Raw genomic sequence first — 6910 nt, 5'->3', positions numbered from 1 at the left:
TTACGTGGATCTAGTACTCCCCGGTGTGGAGGTTTTCATGTTTTTGTGCTTTTTAGTCTTGTTCAATTGTCATGCTGATGTGTTTCCTCGCATGGAAAGGTAGTTCCTCACATGAGAATGCAAGTCCTCGGACAAGAATTCAAGTGCTTTCACAAGAATGCAAGTCCTCGTGTGGTGTACTACGAATCTTCACGCAAAGCCATGCACTTTATCATGCAAATTTTTGTAAGGTCTTGGGCGAAACTCAAGACCAGTGCACTTTCTTGCACGAGAAATAGGGGGGTAGTTAGGTATGGCTGAAGAAGTTTTAAAAGTTGGTTTTGAACACCCTTTTGGATTTTGTACCTTTCCAGTTCAAAATAGTCTTTCTAGGGGGTTTAAAATATATAAGTTGATGTATATTTAATTTCTTATACTTAAGATATATTTTAATATATGCAATGAATCTTTTGAGATAGGTTTCAAACCTCTTTGAGATAAGATAAAGATTCTAAGAAATTTCAGGGCTTCAGAAATCTGGACTTAGCCAATTTTTAGGGCTCAAGGATTTCAGGCTTAGCCAAATTTTAAGATTTTGCATTTTACCCCAGCTTGGTGCTTTGTTGATGAGTGGTTATTTCTTTGAGCCCTCATCATGTGCATGGTTGTTGTTGGCTTTTGTTTGCTTGTGTCAGTTTGGTAGTGGCATTCAAAGATTCGTTGGTTCTCTAGATTATGGTGGAGTCTTCCATTGTGATCATTGTGATCCCTATATGATGTTGTCATGTGCATTCATACTTGTAGAAAAAAAATTCTAGCTTTTATTTTATTCTTGTTTCCAAGGATCTCCAGGTGGGGCATTACAAGAAATCAATGTTTCTCATTATGGGAGTTTTCCTTTGCAGACCATTACAAGGTTAGTCTCATTAGATTCATATCAGGATTTCTTTTCTATGATGTTGGTTTCATCTGATTCAATGTCTCCATTATTTTACGGTGGTATTTCTCATTTTTCCCTCTTGGCTGTGAGGTTAGGCTTTTGAGTTTTAATGGTTTTATTGTATTTTGGCTTCCTTTTTGTGTTGTTAAATATCAAGAAGTGGAGAACTAGTATTCCCCTCCATTTTTATGCACTCATATCACTCGATTGGATGAGAGTGAGCATTTATATTTTGTAGGAAATTAGAAACGCAAATTTAGGTGTTGCTATGCTATTGGATTTCCATGAAGTGTCTGAGTCCATAATTTTATTGGAAAAATGTGATGTGGGGTAGATTTGATCAGTGGGTTTTATTCTACCAAATTTCAAGATGTTTTAGTTCTGGGTGTATTGGCATTGTCCTATTTTGAATGCCATTAGGGTTTTCACCCATTTCTTTGATTGGCTTATTTAGAATTTTGAAGTTGTGGCCCTTGCCTTAATGACTAGAATTGTGGAATTAGAATGGTTATAGGACATGCCAGAGTATTTTATTTTCTAATACAAACTCATGTTTACATAGTGAATTTTGTGGACTTGTGTCCTTTGCCAATTTTTTTAGATTGGGAATATGTGTCTATTTGGTGAATTTTATGTGACTCTTGGTCTTGTGACCCTATTATTGAATTGAGGTTTCAATTTCATTGTTATCTATGAACTCTGAGTTTCAAGATTTTTATTTTTTCTATAGTTTGCATGTCACCCATATTTTGTTGGGATTTTGGCATTGTGTCCTTGGAGAGTGGAAACAGATTGTATTCCATGTTTTCTTGCATTTTATGTTTCCCCTTCATGGACATTGTGATTCATGTAGAATTCATACTCCTAGATTTAGACCAGTTAAATGAGTTCATGATGCTTGGTGATTTATTGTCCATTAGGATTCATGTAAAATCCATACTCCCAGATGTAGGTCAATTGAGTGATCTTTTTTTACTTGGTGTTTTGATTATTTCTCATCTAATCCTTGTTGTTGATGATCATTGTGTAGTTGGTGTTACCACACAAGAGCATGTGAGCTTGCACCTATCAAGTTCTTGTGAGACTTGAACTCTTGGTTACTTTCAGTTGAGTTATATTCATTGGGGTTGAGTTGGGAAACTACATTTCCTATAGGTACTCATCATGTGATGTGTTGGTGTTTTGAAATGCTATAGGTTTCAAATTACCCTGATAAGAAAAAGATACATCTAGGGGCAGCTAACTACCATCTTCCAAATGCTATAGGTTTCAAATTACCCCAATGAGAACAAGAGACATCTAGGGGCAGCTAACTCCGATCTTCAACATACCATTTCAGACACCAGACCAACTATAAGGCTAGACCCTTCTTCTACTTTGGGCTCTGCAAAACCTAGGTGGATGTACATTAGATTCAATTTATATGGTACTAGTGTAATTAAACATATAATTTGAACCTATCAATAGTAGATGAAACCCTTATTTCTTCTATTGACTCATGCAATAGCATAGATCTACAATAGCTAAATGCAAGACAATGCAATTCATAACTTGAGTGAGGGCATTCTATTTTAGTTCTTCAACATAAAATATAAAGATGATTTGAATTTGATTTGATTTTATGTGGGTGGGGAAAGTGGATGAAAACCAAGTATGGACAAAAAACTAATGATCTTGTAGTTGATCAGTGCCTCATCCATTAGGTAAATTCACAAATCTCTCTCATGCATTTTGGATGTCTAAGACACATATCCTATGCCAAGATTCTAGATCTATCCATTTACCTTGTAAATTGGATATCAATGTTCAATATGAATCTCATTCTTACATGATATCCTCCTCAATAAACCTACAACCCTATTGGTTTCCATGAAGCATTTACATAACTTATTGAATTATAAGCAACAATGAAACAACATATAGCCTAAAGGGACTACAACTATGATCTAGACTGTTTGTTCAAAGATCATAAAACATTGCAAACACTAATAAAGGAGACAATATCTAAAATGAAACTCTACACGTACTTTTATTTGTATTTATTTCCTTGAAATAATACATGAAAAGGAATGAAATTGACTCACAAAATACCTAATAAACTAGACTATACAATAAAAATATGTTGTCATACAAGAGAGAAAATGGTGGGAATGAGAAATTGATGGGATGGGAAGGGGGTATCATAGTCAAAGCATAGCTTCATGGTCTGGAACCAACACATCCCAAATACTATCCATTTAGATTTCATTAATTCTAGAAACCATTTCTAGTTCAATTTCCAACTGAAAACCTTTCAAACATTTTCGAACCTTTAAAATGAAAGAGGAAAAATACATATATAGGATAAAAGAATTCAATCCTAACCTAGAGATATTTTCATTTTCTCTTTCATTCCACAAAAGATCTAATTCTTTAATCATGACTCCAACTTCAATCCCAAAATTCATAAAACTAACCCAACAAACCTTTTACCATGTGATTTTACTAGGTCTATAACTGTATTTACAATTTTTACCAATTTAATTGAGAAGCCCCAAATTTTACATTTCTACCTATAAATTGAACTAGTGACTTCCTGTGCAAAAAATAACTCCAGAATTAGAAAGTTCATCTTATCTTAGTTTTGATGATATATAATATGCCTATATTCACTTATAGAGAACTTCAAGATTCTTGGTTTGAAGACCGAGCTCCTACTATGGCCTCAAGACTATATTTAGGTAAATATTTTCTTTTCATAAAGTTTTAAACTATAGGTTTAAATTCAAATATTATTTAAACTTTTAACCTTGCATGTGACTTCTAGGAGAACATTAAAAGAAAAAATTTAAAACCTATCTAAATTTTCCCTCACTTTTCAATCTAGGTCAAACCTATTTTGACCAACCTTGACACGTGTCATCACTAGATTGGCTCTTTTCTTGCACAATCACCCAACAACCTCCATATGGGTGCCATGTGGCACCATCTTATTGGCTGCCTATTTTTCCACATCACTATACCACATCATTGCACCATTTCATCAGTTGCTACATCACTATCCCAATCAACATTCTACCATGTCATCGCAACATAATGACCTTGTAACACATCTCATTCTCTGCCACATTAGCACCTTGAGAAGAGTACCACATCTAAAGCCTCCACCACATGTCAATTTTTGATCTATCCATCTCACTACCAACTAGTGTGTAGTCACTATCCACCTCAGCCTGACATGTCACTACCACATCACTTGGCTGCCACATCACCAATCCATCTCAATTGGTCACTATGTCGCATAGTTAACCTCCTTGCAACTTCCCTTGGATGACATAGTGACCATTGTTGGATCCACCACATGTCACAATCATGTGCCTCCAAAATTTGATCACCACATGTCATCATGTCGCCACGTTTCTTCCTCTGGTTTGTTCTCAGGTTCCATGTCACAACTGATGTCATCATCTTTGGTAGTATACTTGGTCAAAATTTAGTCTATCTTACTCTCCAACTGGCTAGTTGGGACCTGCACAAGTTTGAGGCTTCTAAAATCCTTGTGTCTTAAAGACACTTTAGTATGTGAGTGCTCTTCTATTTGAACAACTAAAGGCTTCTTTACCCACCCAATGTGGGATTAAAATTTTGGAAGAACTCCTCTTTCTTCTACATATGTATACCATCTTCTTGCATGGGGACTTCTTCTTCCTCATACTCTACAAGGAAAATATAACATTTTTCTTTTTCCTTGATTACATTTTCATTTTTCTCTGAGTTCTTGTGATTCTTAATGGGAAACGAATCAACAACTACCTCAGGGGCAAGGAGTGAGACTAGCGATAATGAAGTTGACTATGAAAGGGCTATTAACTATCAATGAATCTCATCTAGTACCTTAAATAATGCTTATGCAAGCATAACTATATGAGAAATTCTTGCTCATGTATTTGATTCTTCTATCATCGCATAAGACTCACAAGAGCAATGACTATTTGTATGTAGACTAGATGTACAAAATATTGAATGCCCCAAAATGCCATCTGAACTACCATGTAACCTTTGCAAGGCCCAAACTTGGAATTTGAAATTCCATCTCCTTTGCTCTAAGTCATAGCTTCAGCTATTATTGAGTCTTGCATCCTCAATTACATCATCATATAGTTTCCACTAAAGTCAAGAAGCCATCTATCACTTGAAGAACCAATATTGTTAATGTCTCCAACTGATAGAAATATAGCAGGAGCTAGTGTTCATCTTCTAGAAGTAGCCCTAGTTAGAGCATCCCACAATCTCCTACAACTATTCCTTCTTGCCTCTTGACTATTAATATCTACATTTGAATTGGATGTATCATTGGATGATGGATTTGATTCATTGATGGCCCTAAATTAAGTAAATTTATACTTGTTGACTCTCTCAACTCAAAGTTCCTTATTGAAAAGTTTTCAGAAATGGGCTCTTCAGCTATCACTAGCCCTTCAGCTAGTGAAGAATCTAACATCCTAGAATTTGAATTATTATTGGTGTTCTCATTATCGTGCTTCTCAGCTAGGTTCTCAATAGCTACAATTGATCTTCTAATCTCCACTAATGAAGACAAGGCATGTTCACCTAGGGATGTTGAAATTTGAGTTGATTCCTCAATTCCAACAGAAAACTCACCTATCATATTGCTTAACTACACCAAGTAAGTACCTGTTGTATCTAGACCCACTAAAGTTATTGACAAAGGCATGATATTGGTGCTAGAGTGATAAATATCTTTGTCTACACTTGATTGTCCTAGACATTGACCCCTAACTTCTAGAAAAGAATTTGAGGTCTTGCTACTTCTAGAATCCCACTCCCTCTCAGAATGCCCAGTTGTGCCATCTTTGAATGAACCATTGCTTTGGCTACATTCACAAAGTATAATTCCACCACTTCTTTCTCCATTTACATTACTTGTTGCAACTACACTTCCATAAGATTCATCTTCTGGATATACTGCAAAGCTTCTTGGGCTTGCAGCGAGAGGTTCCTCACCCTTACTAGGAGTTTTCTTTAATCGTAGGATAAGAACTTGTAGATTATTCTCATCATTCACATTTGTAGCATGAAGTGCTACTCCAAATACTGAATCTTTGGTGTGTGAGTTGATCCACCTAATTTTTTATTCCATCTAACATCTTTAACCTGATTGAGAATTCTTTCTTGAGATCCTCAACTTTCACAATATGGCTTCAGTTTATTAGTGAAACTCTTAATGTTTGACTTATAGCCAATGGAGACTTTGGAGGTCCCTGGGCTCCCATTCATATCTTGTGTTATTTAAAAAAAATCTTTTGAGCATCTTCAGTCCGCACATTTTTATAATTCTGATGAAATCAGTCAGACCCCAAAGTGGCTCTAGCTAAAAAAAATTCATTTTCAAACAACTGAATCCTTAGAGTGGCCTATTGAACATTTGAAATTGATTTGATCAAAACTCAATCATTATTGCATTACTTGAAACTAATTTTTAGCCTTTCCTACAAACTATCAACTTCATGCCAAGAGGTTCTTTGTCTAGCTTTAAAAACTGACAAAAACACCTGTTCAGATTCTGAAATCAAACATACTAATTTACTATTCCATGTTCTTGCACCCTGCCAAATCTCATCTCATGAAAAATTTTCAGTCAAAAGATATTTACTATCAAAGTTTCCCTCTTAAAACTGCCTGCAAACAAACTTGTCAGAAAACTATAATTTGCGTTTGGATTTGGCTTTGAAAATTGGGTAAACTGACACTTGGGGGCACACAAACTGGGGAATTGACTCATTTTCATGAGGAAAATATAAATATACAATTAGGTCTCATGGAAAATAGCTAGGAAAATTTGGCAAGCAGTCAAAGTGGGCTACTCAAATTTGCAGACTGGAAATAATGGTAGAAAAGTGTTTTTTTGCAAATGGAATTGACCTGGGAAAGTGTGTAGACAGATTCATCAAGATTTAAAATTTGGCACACTTAAAGTAGTTTTAGAGTAGA

The 6910-nt window shown here is 35.3% G+C and overlaps 1 pseudogene; it reads right to left on the bottom strand.

Annotated features, from left to right (window-relative positions):
- Positions 1-4564: 4564 nt before the first annotated feature.
- On the bottom strand, positions 4565-5567 carry LOC149542706 (uncharacterized; annotated as a pseudogene).
- Positions 5568-6910: the final 1343 nt, after the last annotated feature.

The sequence above is a fragment of the Cupressus sempervirens genome, chromosome 8, assembly GCF_028749045.1.
Source record: "Cupressus sempervirens isolate cs-2001-9-10 chromosome 8, ASM2874904v1, whole genome shotgun sequence".
Lineage (NCBI taxonomy): Eukaryota > Viridiplantae > Streptophyta > Pinopsida > Cupressales > Cupressaceae > Cupressus > Cupressus sempervirens.
This window is presented reverse-complemented; position numbering and strand designations above follow the sequence as displayed.